The sequence below is a fragment of the Orcinus orca genome, chromosome 1 (assembly GCF_937001465.1).
Source record: "Orcinus orca chromosome 1, mOrcOrc1.1, whole genome shotgun sequence".
In the NCBI taxonomy this organism is placed as follows: Eukaryota; Metazoa; Chordata; class Mammalia; order Artiodactyla; family Delphinidae; genus Orcinus; species Orcinus orca.
In genome coordinates, this window is record NC_064559.1 from 129,862,068 (window position 1) to 129,876,610 (window position 14,543).

General features: G+C 41.4%; 1 protein-coding gene across 4 annotated transcripts in view; it reads left to right on the forward strand.

Annotated features, from left to right (window-relative positions):
- The first annotated feature begins 2,555 nt into the window (after positions 1 to 2,555).
- Positions 2,556 to 14,543, forward strand: part of ARHGAP29 (Rho GTPase activating protein 29) — a 75,590-nt gene continuing 63,602 nt past the window's right edge. For 2 of the 4 annotated variants that reach the window (XM_033433104.2, XM_004263043.4), the window contains exon 1: positions 14,116 to 14,254. The gene's annotated coding sequence lies outside the window, so the exon portion shown is untranslated. Of the gene's footprint in view, positions 2,700 to 14,115; positions 14,255 to 14,543 lie in introns of those variants that run through there. The other 2 variants (XM_033433097.2, XM_033433112.2) reach the window with 2 other exon arrangements.

The window sequence follows — 14,543 nt, forward strand, 5'->3', positions numbered from 1 at the left end:
GGGTTTATGTCATCAAATGTCTTATAGAGAGCTTAAAATAACAAGCAAATAGGGGCTTAAAATTTAATACCTTAAGCTAGACATAAAATGAGTATGATATCATATCCATATACTCACTTGAGTTTTTCTTTATTTTTTTCAGTCAGTCTTACTCAGTTCCCACTCCTCAAGACAACACAGAATTCTTGGATGTTTGTAACATCTTTCACATTCATTTCCAGCATGTGGTCTGAATTGATTCCTTGTTTCTCAATTACAACCATCACAGAATCAAGATTAATAACCTGCTTGGTGAGTTTCGTCCACTTTGGAATCTGGAGCCTTTGTACTCATTGTGGCCCATCAGGCTCTCCGTGGTTCTTTCTGAGTGCTCCAGCAGTGAGGGGCAAAGACAGTCTCAGTGACTGGGAACATGCCTGCTTCCATTATCTCTTTTCGTCTCCCAGGCATTTAGCCATGGTTGAAGAGAGTCTGAACGTGGATTGAAAGGTCACTAATATAACCCCTGTGCTTAGAACAATGCCTGGCACAATGGAGGTACTCAATAAATATTGTCTGGTGGATGATGTTGTGCTCTCCTGAACAGGCTGTCACTGAAGCGTGACTGACAGGAAGAGCACCTGTCCATTGTACTCTCCTTTGGGGCTGGGCTCCTACCTCCATCACTCACGTGGAACATCTGCCTTCATTATCAGCCCCTTCGCCTCTGGGCATAGGGTACCTGGGACCATCTTTGCTTTAGACATGTGGTTTTTGTGGCCATTGCACTTGATTTCATTAGTTACAACAAATTGAATAGAGCTTACGGTAAAAAAGAAAATGCATCCTAGAAGGATTTTTATTCCTGGACACACTGGTCAGTCCCTAAACATTCCTCTAGAAAATACTTAGTAGGGACCCTTTGTGTACTGGACACAGACTTAGGTAACATAACACTGTAGACCTCCACAATCTAATTAGTATAAATAAACATTGGTATTAGTATAAAGTAAAAGACTGCATGAAAGTCAAAAGTGCCATAAGAATAAGGTTCCATGTACCATATAATATTAAATGGGATGACTAATTTTCAGTGAGAACAGAAGGCTTCAGAGCAGAGGTTGTATTCTCTCTATCACAGAAAGAATGAAGAACATTTCAATAGACAAAGTAGTTATGTGTTATTAATAAATACTATAATTATAAAATAGCTATACTAAACATCTGTCATGAATGTTTCATTATTGATCCAGCATCCAATTATGCCTCTGATTTTTGTTTTTTGTCTCTGATTCCTCATTCTCCAAAGACGTGACCCTGAGCCACTTTAACCAAGAAACATTTATAGGTAAAACACAAGTTGGCTTATAAGGGTAAATGCTGTGACAGTTTATAGGATTTGGTGGAGGTATTTATTTCTTCTTTTCTTTACCAAACACATGAGCCACCTGTCCCAGATAACAGACTTTTTTTCCTTTTTAAAAATTTTTATTGAATTATAGTTCGTGTACAGCCGATAACAGATTTTTAATGTTCATTCTCAGTTAATTGTATTTATTTTATTGCAAAAATGAGTTACCATTTTCCTCTGAGAATGGTTTTTAATATATTCCTCCCAACTAATGAAGAGGAGTGGAGAATATGGCAGATGTTTGATGTATTTTGAAAAAGGTTTAAGGGGAGGAAGAGATTGAGGAACTTTTCCAAATTCCCTTCCCATAATTTTACCTATTTACTCAGCTAATATTTACAGAGTGCCTGCTGTGTCTCAGCATAGATGACAGGAAGGGTGTTCTTGGTAGAGTTAAGTGTTACTACTATGTACTCTATTCAATAGAAACGCTGTACGTTTTTCATTATGATGTGTGATCCAAATCTAGATAAATGCTTTAATTTTTGTTGTTCATTTTCCCTATAACGTTGGTGAGTCCCATCAGTAAAGGAGCATTTAATGGTAAGAACTAAGTAGCATGATTAGGGGGACATGCATTCGACTAGTATTTATTGAGCAACTCCCCCGAGCCTGGTACTGTACATAATAGTTGACGTTTTGGGTAATTTAGTTTTCTGAAAATGACAATCAGTCAAAGACAGAAAAGAGTGTGGCAGTTTTAAAGTTAAGGACAAAATGTATTTTTGTTCCTAAAGGGAGAAGGAGGGTGTGAGCAGGGGTAGGACTAGACAAGTTGGGGACCAAATTCCTGACTGGAAGGAATTCAAAATGTCCACCTGAGAAACGTCCGCTTAAACAACAAGGACCTGCTCACTACTGGAGGATGCAAAAGGTGACTTATCCCTAAGGTTCCTCCGCCTGTCCTGCCGCAAGCCGCACGGGGAGGCTAACACGTCCTACAAGGCTCCGTACAGCTTGCGGGCCGAAGCGAAGCTGACAGCCTGCGCCGGGCGCTCGAGAGCCAGTGGCCGGCCCCACCTGCCGCAGGCGCCCGTCCCCGCCCCCCGGGCGCGCGGGCCAATGGGCTGGGCCCCAGGAGGCGGGTCGCGGCCGGGCGGGAGGTGCGAGGCCGTGGGCGGGGCTGCCGGGGCTGCCGTGGTCTTGGCTGTAGCTGCAGGGGAGGCGGCGGCGGTTTGGCCGGGCGTCCGCGGGCCGTGGGGGATGGGAGCGGCGAGCTCCAGCCCTCGGCGGCGGCGGCGGAGGCGGCGGCGGCGGCCGTGAATGTCGGGCGGGCATCCGCGTCCGGGACGCGGGATGGAGCGCCGCGGTGAGTGGAGGGTGGCGGCGCTCGCTGCGGCCGCGGCTGGGGGTTGGGGTCACACGCGGCGGCCACCCACGAGTCGCCGTCCAAGGTCCGGGCGGCCCAGGCGGCGGCAAGGGAGTGGAGGCAACTTAGGGCTGCGCTGGTGGCTGGAGGCGGCGGGTCGGGCCGGTGTCCCCGGGACTCCTGGTCCTCCGGGAGGGGTCCGACTGGACGAGGGGCGCGGAGGGCGCGGCAGGAGCGGAGGAGCGGGGAGGGCAAGAGCGGGCGTTGCAAGGACCGTCGGACCCCGCTGTCCCCAGTTAGGCGACGCCGCCCGGCCGCTGGGGAGAGGCTCTCGAGGCGGACTTTACTCCTTTTCCAAGTCCCAGCTGAGCGTCTGTAGCCCTTCTCCCTTTTCTAACCACATGCCCTCATCTGCCTTTAAGCGGAGTTCGGGCGGGGGCTCCTTTACTCCTCCCCGCCCCCCTTTTGATTTCCTTAACCGGGTCTTCACATTTGTCTTCTTTACTTGGGATCTTTTCGGAAGTTTGGTGCCCTTTCTGAAATTTTAGTCTGACAAATACAAAGGCTGAGATAAAATAACAAACACCTCGTGTTCCCTGTCTACCTTTTATCATACTTCGTCTCACCTAGGCCCGGCGCGCGCGCGCGCGCTAACCCAGCCTGGTCCTAGGGCAAGCCCTGTGCTTTGCGAAATAGAAGTTGACAGGCGGGGGATTGCAGCTACTAAGAGGAGAGGAGAGCGTATCCCTGTGAGTTTGTTTCCCAGGCTGTCCCAGGACTCCTGTTCCAAACCTCAGCTCGAGGGACGGACTTCCTTTGGCCAGAACAAAGTAGCCAGGGACTCTCCTTGTCTTTGAGCCCCTCTGACATTTCCAGGCTTTTTCATCACCACTCCTCTTTAGAAACGAGGGGGAGGTTTGTTTGCCAACTACCCCCACTGGTGGTATTTTGGTTTTTTGTTTTGTTTGATTTTCGACATCCTCTATCTATCTCTAACAGTGGATCTTTTAGGAGCTGTTAGGAGGGGAAAGTTCCAAGACGACGGTGGAGCCAAAATAACCAAAGAACTTTTTGTTGCACATTTACCTTTTCCTTTTCTCTTCTTTTTTGACAATTAGTTTTGCCCCTTTGTTCGGTTTGAGGGAGGGGAGTTTCCTGTTCAAGAAAAAGAATTCATAATTAAATATGAAAGTGAATATTTAGAATGAGTCAAGAAATTACCAATCAAATTATGAGTCTTGGAGATTTAAATCCCTTTCTTCAGAGATTTCTATAGGCAGTTGCCAAGAATGCATAGTTAGAAATGCTTCCTGATTGTAGGAACTGTGCAAGTGAGGAACCTGGACACTAAAGCTTCATTAGTTTTATGGTACAAATAGCTTTAGTCTCCTGATTCTGAGAAAAGTTTTAGAGTGATTTTGAAGGGAAGTAAGATAGACCTGGGTTGAAAATGTTTCAGTCCCCAGATTGGCAGGAGATAAAACTTTGGCTGAGATGAAGAAAGCACTGTTCTGCAAATCTATGGTAGCTGGTCATTCCTGCTCTGCCCACCTCCCTAAAATAGAACATCCACCTAAATTATCAGCACCTTCACTTCCCAGCTGTAAAAGCCCTTGACCTAGGAATGTGTGCTTCTACAGCCACTGCTGTTGGTCCCAGTGGTTAGTACTGCATTGAACAAAGCTCATGCCCAGAAGGTACCCTGGAAAGATTTTCATTCCTGTACCATTGGTGATATTCAGCATTCGCTCAGAAAATTTAGTGTGATCCCACTCTGTATTAGACAAGGTCCTGTGGAACCTTTCAGTCTATTGGGTAGAAGCAGACAATTCCAAATAAATAGGGCCCAAGGCATAGTATCTTGGGTTACCTGAGAAAAGTATGTTGAATGTCCTATGGGAAAGTTAAAGGGATGATTTATTTTCACTGGAGAGAATGAAAAGGCTTCTTGGAAGAAGTGATGTTTTGTGTGATATTGAAGTTAATTAAGAGAATGATTTTAATAAGCACAGAAGGCAGAAGGATCCTTTGGGGCAGAATTGCTGGTTATCTCTAATACATACAAGGATATCACTGATCAGCCTCCATGATTCTGCTTTGAAGGCTATTTTGTTTGTTTTTAATTTCCCACCTCATCTCCAGTATGATGATGAGCCACAACACAGAAAGACACATTCATGTGCAAAGAAACAAGGAGGTTTAAAAGGAAGGTTAGGAACACGTTTCGATATGGTGAGGATTTTTGTGGAGGGTTTGCAGTTTCTTCCTTGCCTTTATCATTACTCTGATAAGCAAAAGAGTCATTTGATGATATTGCCTCCCTAGGATAAGGTTTTTTTCTTTTTCTTAAAAAATGTTCCAGTATTTGTCACTGAGAAAGTTTTCAAATACCGTAGTCTTCCTTTCTAAGGAAGAAAATGGAAAATATTTTGAAAAATATTAAGGGAGAGAGGAAGTTGAATTTCAGGGATTATTCAAACAGAACCTCCTACAATTTTACTTTTAATTTACTTATCTGATATTCATTGAGCACTAAAAAATGATAACAGCTTTTTATACACTATGAGTGAGTTTTGACAATTGTATACACTCATGTAATGCCCGTAATCAAGATACAGAACATTTCCATTACTCCAAAAAGTAATGCTCATTTGGAACTCCCCCCACCTCCCATACTACAACCCCGTCATCAGGCAACCATTCGTGCTTTTTGTTACTAAAGATTAGGTTCATCTTTTCTAGAATTTCATGTAAAAGGAATCATACAGCATATATTCTTTTGTGCCTGACTTTCATTTGGCATAATGTTTTTGAGATTCACCCATGGGTTTTTGCTACGTCATAGATATTTATTGTTAAGTAGCATTTCATTGTAAGGCTATATCACAATTTGTTTAACCATTTATCTGTTGATGGACATTTGGGTTTTTTCCAGTTTTTGACTATAATGCTACGTACATTTGTGTACAAGTTTTTGGATGACTGTATTTTTCATTTTGGGAGGGTATATAAAAGAGTAGAATTCCTGGGTTGTATGGTAAATGTATGTTCAACTGTATAAGGAACTGCAGGCTATTTTCCAAAGTGGTGTTTACCGTGTATAGCAGCAGTGTGTGGGAGTTTTAGTTGCTCTAAATCCTTCCTACACCAAAGTTGGTATTTCAGTCTAGCTAAAATTGAGAATTCCAGTAGATATTTAGTGATATCTCATTGTGGCTTAAATTTGTGTTTCCCTGATACTAATGATGTTGAGCACTATTTCATGTGCTTATTGCCCAGTTGTGTATCTTCTTTTTTGAAGTGTCTGTTCAGATCTTTTACTTATTAATTTATTGTGTTATTCCCTCTATTATTGCATTGTAGGAGTTCTTGATGTAATTTGAATACAATTCCTTTGTCAGATATTTTCTCCCAGTTTGTGGGCTTAACAGTTGTCTTTCAAAAAGCAGAAGCTTTAAATTTTGATGAAGTCCAGTTTACCAGTTTTTTTTTTTTTTTTTAATGGTTCTTGATTTTTGTGTCTGAGAAATTGATCCCTGGATTTTCTCCCAAGTTTTCTTTTAGAATGGGGATCTTCAAACATATTCTTAAAGGACCAGATCATAAATATTTTAGGCTTACAGGCTACAGCACCTCAACCACTCAACTCTGCTGTTGTAGGGCAAAAACAGTTATTGACAGTACATAAACAGTTGGGCGTGGCTGTGTCCCCCCATAACTTTTATTTATAAAAACAAGCAGCTGCCTCCTCCAACTCCAGTATTTAAAAGACTGATAGTTTTAGGTTATATGTTTAGGTCTATGACACATGTTGAATTAATTTTAGGGCATGCTCTGAAGTAAGGATCAAGGATCATTTTTTTTCTCATATGGTTATCAAGTTATTTCAGCACCATTTATTGAAAAGACCATCTTTCCCCCTATTGAATTACTTTAGCAGCTTTTGAAAATCAACTGATTATATTTGTGGGTCTGTTTTTAGACTCTATTCTATTCTGTTGATCTATGTCTATCTCTATACCAATATCACACTGTCTTGACAACTGTAGCTCTATAGTTAATCTTAGGCATTGTGAATCTTCCAAGTTTGTTCTTTTTTCAAAAATTTTTTGGCTGTTCAGATTTTTTACATATTTATATACATTTTAGACTCAGCCTATCAATTTCCATAAAAAAGCCAGGAGGGATTTTGTTTGGGATTGCTCGAACCTATAGGTCAATTTAAGAGAAATTAAAGTCTTAACAGTATTGAGTCTTCCAATCCATGAACATGGCATACTTATTGATTTATCCAGTTCTTTAATTTCTTGCCATTAGTGTTTTGTAGTTTTAAATTTAGGATCTTGCACATGTTTTGTCTAATTTATTCCTAAAAATATCTTGTTTTTTGATATTATAAATGGTATTAATTTCTAAAATGTCACTGTCCAATTGTTTGTTGCTAGTATGTAGAAGTAAAATTGATTATGGTATATTAACCTTGTAATCTGTGGCCTTGCTATATTCATTTATTAGTTGTAGTACCTTATTTATAGGTTCCTTAGGATTTTTGAGGTGCACAAACGTGTCAACTTGTAATAAAGTGTTTCACTTCCTCCTTTTCAATCTGAGTGTATTTTATTTCTTGTTCTATTGTACTGGCTAAGACCTTCAGTAACAATATTGATCCTGATCTTAAGGGGAAAACATAGTATTTCATTACTGACTATGATGTTAGCTGTAGATTTTTGTAGCTGTCTCTTATCAGGTTGAAGAAATTCTTTTCTCTTCCTACTTTGGTGACTGCTTTAATCATGAAAGGTTGAAGAATTTTGTCAGATGCTTTTTCTGCATCTGTTAAGATGATCACGTGGTTTTTCTCTATTGAATATTAAACTAAGCTTGATTCTTGGGACAGACTTTCTTGGTTCTAATGTATTATTCTTTTTTATATATGGTTGGGTTTGACCTGCTAATACTGTGTTAGGAAATTTGATCTGTAGCTTTCTTGTAATATCTTTGTCAGCTTTTGGTATCAGAGTAATGTTGACCTCATAAAATGAGTTGGGAAGTTTTCCTGCCTCCTCTATTTTCTGAGAGTTTTTGTAGGACTATTTTATGTGGTTCAATAGATTTCATTAGCGAGGCCATCTGGGTCTGCAGTTTTCTTTGTGAGATATTTTAAATTATGAATCCAATTTCTTTAATACATATAAGGGTATCCAGATTTTCTATTTCTTGTGTTAGATTTGGTTATTTGTGTCTTTTAAGACATTTTTACATTTTATCTGCGTTGTTGAATTTTTTGGCAAAATTGTTTATAACATTCTTTTGTTTCCCTTTTAATATCTGTAGGGTCTGTACTGATGTTCCTTATTTCATTCATGATATTAGTAATTTGTGTTTTCTCTCTTTTGGATCAGTTCAGCAAGCTATTTATCTATTTAATTGATATTTTAAAAAAAACAACTTTTAGTTGATTTTTTTCTGTTATCTGTCTTCTGTATCATTGATTTCTACTCTTACCATTATTTCCTTCCTTTTACTTACTTCCTGTTCAATTTGCTCTTTGCTTTCTAGCTTCTTAAAGTGGAAGCTTAAATCATTGATTTTAGGCCCTCCTTTGTTTCTTTTTTTTTTTTTTTTTGGTTGCATTGGGTCTTTGTTGCTGCACATGGGCTTTCTCTAGTTGCAGCGAGCGGGGGCTACTCTTTGTTGCGGTGTGAGGACTTGTCATTGCGGTAGCTCCTCTTGTTGCAGAGCACAGGCTCTAGGCATGCAGGCTCAGCAGTCGTGGATCAGGGGCTTAGTTGCTCCACGGCATGTGGGATCTTCCTGGATCAGGGCTCGAACCCGTGACCCCTGCATTGGCAGGTGGAGTCTTAACCACTGCACCACCAGGGAAGTCTCCCTCCTTTCTTTTTAATAAAGCATCTAAAGCTGAATATTTCTCTAACCACTGCTTTTACTGTGTAACTTACCCATTTTGAAATATCGTGTTTTCTTTTTTATTCAGTTTAAAATATTTTCAGATTTGCCTTGTGAAAATTTAACCCATGGATTAGTTAAAAATATATTTTACAATTTCCAAATATTTGGGGATTTCTCAATTATCCTACTGTTATTTATTCCAAATTTAACTTTGTTTGGGTCAGAGAACATACACTGTATGATTTCAGTTCTCTTAAACTTATTGGGACTTATTGTATGGTCCTACATATGGTCTATCTTAGTGAATATTTTATGTGTGTTTGAAAAGACTGTGTATTCTGTTGTTGGGTAGAATTTTCTATAAATGTATATCAGGTCAAATTGGTTGATAGTATTATTTAAAATTTCTATATCCTTACAGATTTTCTCTTATTCTTTTTTTTTTCTTGTTACACATTTTTCTTTGACCCACTTTTTAAAAAATTTAATTTAATTTTTAAAACAGCAGGTTCTTACTATTTATCTATTTTATACATATTAGTTATATATGTCAATCCCAATCTCCCAATTCATCCCTCGCCAGCTCCCCCACCCCCACTTTCCCCCCTTGGTGTCCATACGTTTGTTCTCTTATTTGTTCTCTTATTTGTTCTATCAGTTAATGAAAGAGAATTGTTGAAATCTTAACTATCATTGAGATTTGTCTGTCTTTCCTCACATTTCTGTCAGGTTTTTCCTTGTATATTCTGAAGCTCTATTTTTAGGTGCATACACTTTTAAGATAATGTCTTTATGATGAATTGACTCTTTTATCATTATGAAATGGTACTCTTTTTTTTTTTTTTTTTTTTTTTTTTGGGTACTCTTTATCCTTAGTAAAACGGGTTGTCTCATATAATAGAGCTACTTCTGCTTTCTTATGATTAGTATTTGCATGGCATATCTTTTTCTGTGTTTTTACTTTCAACCTATCTGTGTCTTTATATTTCAAGTCTGTTTCTTACAGGCAGTTATGTAGTTGAGTCTTAAGTTTTTATACAATTTGACAATCTCTGCTTTTTTATAGGGGTGTTTAGAGTATTTATATCTAATGTAATTATTGATATGATTGGGTTTAAGCCTATAATCTTGTTGTTTGTCTTTAATTTTTCTCATCTGTTCTTTGTTTCTTTTTTTTCTGTCCTGCCTTTTTTTGGATTAATTTTTAAAAATTCCATTTATGTCCACTGTTGGCTTGTTAACTGTACCTCTGAAGATTTTAATATACATTTTTAACTTATTATAATATACCTCCAAATAATATTATGCTATTTCACATATAATGTAAGAACCTTACTTTGATTTCCCTCCTCCCTTAATTTTTGCTATTGTGATACTTTTTGCTATCCAGCATATGTTGTAAATGCCACACACATTGTTATTACTTTTGTTTTAAATATCAGGTTTTTTTTTAAAGAAATTTACAAAATGACGCTTGTTTTGAAGATTTGTTGGGGTGAGTCTAGAATACTATTTTAGTAGGGCTGGGTTAGATGTACTACTAACACATGTCCTTCTGGGATCTCTCCTTGAGTATTCAACAGGTCTCTCTACTCTGGCTGATGAACACTCAGAGGTCTCCCAGACCTGCGAAAGCCCTGGGAATTGTTCAGCTACAGGTCCCTGGAAATTCTTTGTCTATCCTGTGGGGATTCACCCTATACATATATAGCTTTGTATTCAGCAAGAAACTTAAAGAGTTGCCTATGCAAATTTCTGGAGCTCTTCTTCTGCCTACCTTCTTCCTATCTGGTACTCTGTCCTACAGATTCCAGCTGTCCCAGTCTCCCTGAACTATGATCCCTTTCTCCTCAACCTAGCAAGAGTACCACACTCTGTTTGGCTTCCTCCTTGCATGCCATGGTCTAGAGTGTGTCTCCAGGCGAAAGTTGGGGTGACTGTAGGGATCACCTCATTTGTTTGTGATCCCATCTCTCCAGGATCACAGTCCTGTGCTGTTTGTAGTCTAATGTCTGAAAACAGTATAGTGGAAGGGCAAGTCTGATCTCATTTATTCCTGCACTTGATGTATTTGAAATTTTAAGACTTTTTTTTTAAAATCTGGAGATTTTCTTTTCATCGTTTTCCTTGCAATTTATTTGTTTAAGAAACTGTTGTTTGCTCTATAAAATGACCCACAGTCTAGATTTTACTGAGTGCATCCTGTGATGTAATTTAATATACTCCCTTGTCTTCTATATTGCTTATAAAGTGGTAATTGGGTCTAGAGCAAAGTTTCTCGACCCTGACACTATTGGCCATTTGGGGATGGGTAATTCTTTCTTAGGGGTAGAGGTAGGAGGGCTCAGGCGTGCTCTCTTGTGCAGGTAGGATGTTTGGCAGCATCCCTGGCTCTATTCACTAGATGTCAGTACAACTCCTTTCCAGTTGTGACAATCAAAGATGTCTCCAGACATTGTAAAATGTTTTTAGAACCATATTCTGTTATGAAAAGTAGGCTACCTGAACTACAGAATCAACTTCAGGAATATGAAGATCCTTACCTGGCAAAAATAGCAATACTACCTATGTTAACACTGAATAGAACACATGAAAAAGATTTTAACAGTATGCAAGTTGAGGCTTCATAGAATGACAGAAGAGCAATATCACAGAGGATGTGATTTCTGTTTTAGAAGGGAAAAATACTAGAGACAATAATAACGTAAAATGGTAAAAACACAATTTTAAGATGTACTTCTACAATAGATATACAGATGGTTTTAATTTTTTTTAACCCTTTATAATTTAATTATAAACCAAGAATTTTGGAGTTGCAAAAAGGTATTGTTTCAATAGTGTACTTTTCATACTTGAAACTTACTTGTGTGACATAAAATTTCTTTAAACAAAATGCAAGTTAGGGGGAATTAATAAAACAACCCTTTTAATTTAAAAGTGAACTACCATTTTTGCTAATGTTTCCAAATATTGTATTCCTCCTTACTAAGGAAAAAGAGTAGAAAGGATGACAGATAATTAATCTATTTTTTTTAAAAGCTATAAGAGGAGGACTGGGATTGAGAGACTTCTCAAAATTTTCCTCAGATAACCGTACTTATAATTTAATGGTCTAATATTCGTTGACGATTCACTCTGTGTTGGTTCTATGCAGAATAATTGGTTGTTTTGAGATGGTTTAGAGGTAGATCTGGTGGGAAGGGTCTTGAGATTAACCCAGAGCGGATCCAAGGGGCAGACTTTCCTCCCTTGAGTTCCCTGAGGGTTACCCTGCCTCTACCTTCCATGGCCTTCAGAATCCTTTCCTCTCTCCCCCATTGGTGTCCTTCAGTTTAGTCATCAGTGGCTTCCATGGTGAGTGTCCATGGTGCATCATTCTCCTCCATTAGGATTTGAAGGAACATTTGGTTGTTAGGTGTCCCCAGCATTTTTAGTGCTTTTGATCTGGCACAGTTATGTTTAAAGTTTTTAAAAATTAAGCAAAGATAAAAGAAATTACAATAAATAGAAATTAAGATAGCTCTACTATCTGCAAAATGATAGTAGAGCCCAGGTAATCAAGGAGCCTGAGGTTCTCATATTTATCCTTTCCAAGTAACAACCTAGGGCCCTAATTGGGTTTATTTGTCCAGAATTGTTTGGGTGTGAAAGGTGTCCGTCTCCCCTTTTTCTGTCCATGGGTAGTCTCCCTATTTCTCTCTCTCTCTATCATTTCTGTCTCTTTTCCTTATTCTGTCTGCATCTTATTTTCTCTTTCTCTGCCTCCTTTTGTCTCTGCATCTTTCTTGGTCTTCTTTCTCTCTTCACAATTGTTTCTCACCTTCTCACATCTCTCACGGCTTTTTCCTCTCCTTCCCTCCCATGTGCTCCTTTCTGTCTCTGTCACACCACCACTTCTACCTCACATACCCTTTCTCCCCATGAGGATCTTGTGCGAGACATTGTTCAACTTTAATAAGGAAAACAATTCTCTTTATTAAGGAAATGGTGATAATGGAGTAAGAAAGTAAAAAATAATTAATATACAGGTATTTAAAAATAGATATAAAGGGGTGTTTGAGATTGAGTGACTGCCTTATATTTCTTCCCCAAATCTTCCTTATGATTTAATAAGGGTTGGGATGCTCCAGCCCCCTTTTGCCCTGGGACCCCTGACCTCTCAGTTTGTTTCAGTGCAGGGCATCATCATTTTCCATGGTGAGAGTCCATGGTGCATTGTTCTTTTTATGTGTGGTTAGAAGGAGAGTTTGGTTTTGAGGTTTCCTTAGTGCCTGTGGCATGTCCTTGGTACTGTGGTGTTTGGGGTTTCAAGGGGTAAATTTGTGTAAGCTGAGTCGGACAATTCCAGTGTGGAGCTAAAATATCCAAGTCGCTGAGCATTTTCATATTTATCTTTTCCAAGTAGCACCTGAAGGGCCAAATTTGCTGTTTCCCCAGCGTTGTTTTTAGTATAAGGGTTCAAAGATATGAGAGATGTTCCTCTTCTCTTTGCCAATGAGTGTTTTCTCCCTGTCTCACTACTTCACTTGTTGGCTCTCTCATGCTCACTTCCGTTTTGTCCCTGTAAGTAGGCAGTCTCTCCTTTCTCTTTTATTTCTCAATATTTTCTCTTTCTGCCTCCACCTGTCTCTGCCTCCCTTGGTTTTGCCCCTCTCTCTCCCTATGTCTGCAGCCCCGCTTTCGTCCTACTTCTCCTCACACTCTCCCATGTCTTTTTCTGCTTTCTCCCACATGCGATAATATTTTTCTCTGCCTCCACCACTGCCGCCAGCCACCCTGCCCATGTGCCCTCTGTTTCTCCATCAGTTCTTTCTGAATGTTCCAGAACTGAGATAACTAATGACGAGGCTTGTTCTCATGAGTAGAATGATGTAGAAGCTTTCAGCCCCTGCTGCTTTCTTTAATTATTCCATCTTTCTCAGACATATTTCTCATTCTGAGCGAGTTTGAGAGTGCAGTTGAAGTAATATAGGTCTAAGTGGAAAATATGACCCTGTACAGAGGGCAGAGTAGTTGGCTGGTTTTGAGGAAGTTTATTCTTCCGGAAAGGAGCCAGGCCTGTGTTACACTTTACCTGTGTGGGGTCTTGTTTTTGTTTTCTTGAGTTGGAGAGAGAGGAATGAGGTGGTCAAAAGAAGTACCTCATAAAAAATGTAGATTGCTCATCCAAGAAATTCCGATTTGCCAGATGAAGTCACCAGGTGACCTCTTCCTAAGGTTCCTCCGCCTGTCCTGCCGCAAGCCGCACGGGGAGGCTGACACGTCCTGCAAGGCTCCGTACAGCTTGCGGGCCGAAGCGAAGCTGACAGCCTGCGCTGGGCGCGCGAGAGCCAGTGGCCGGCCCCACCTGCCGCAGGCGCCCGTCCCCGCCCCCCGGGCGCGCGGGCCAATGGGCTGGGCCCCAGGGGGCGGGCCGCGGCCGGGCGGGAGGTGCGAGGCCGTGGGCGGGGCGGCCGGGGCCGGCGTGGTAGTGGCTGTAGCTGCAGGGGCGGCGGCGGCGGCGGTTTGGCCGGGCGTCCGCGGGCCGTGGGGGATGGGAGCGGCGAGCTCCAGCCCTCGGCGGCGGCGGCGGCGGCGGCGGCGGCGGCGGCGGCCGTGAGTGTCGGGCGGGCGTCCGCGTCCGGAACGCGGGATGGAGCGCCGCGGTGAGTGGAGGATGGCGGCGCTTGCTGCGGCGGCGGCGGCGGCGGCGGCGGCAGGGGCCTGGGGTCACCCGCGAGTTGCCGTCCGGGGTCCGGGCGGCGGCCCGGAGTGGAGGCGACTGCGGGCTGCGCTGGGGGCCGGCGGCGGCGGGCCGGGCCGGTGTCCCCGAGACTCCTGGTCCTCCGGGAGGGGTCCGACCGGACGTGGGGCGCGGCGGGCGCGGCAGGAGCGGAGGAGCGGGGAGGGCACGAGCTGTGGCCCTGAGCAGATGATGAAGATAATAAAAGCAAA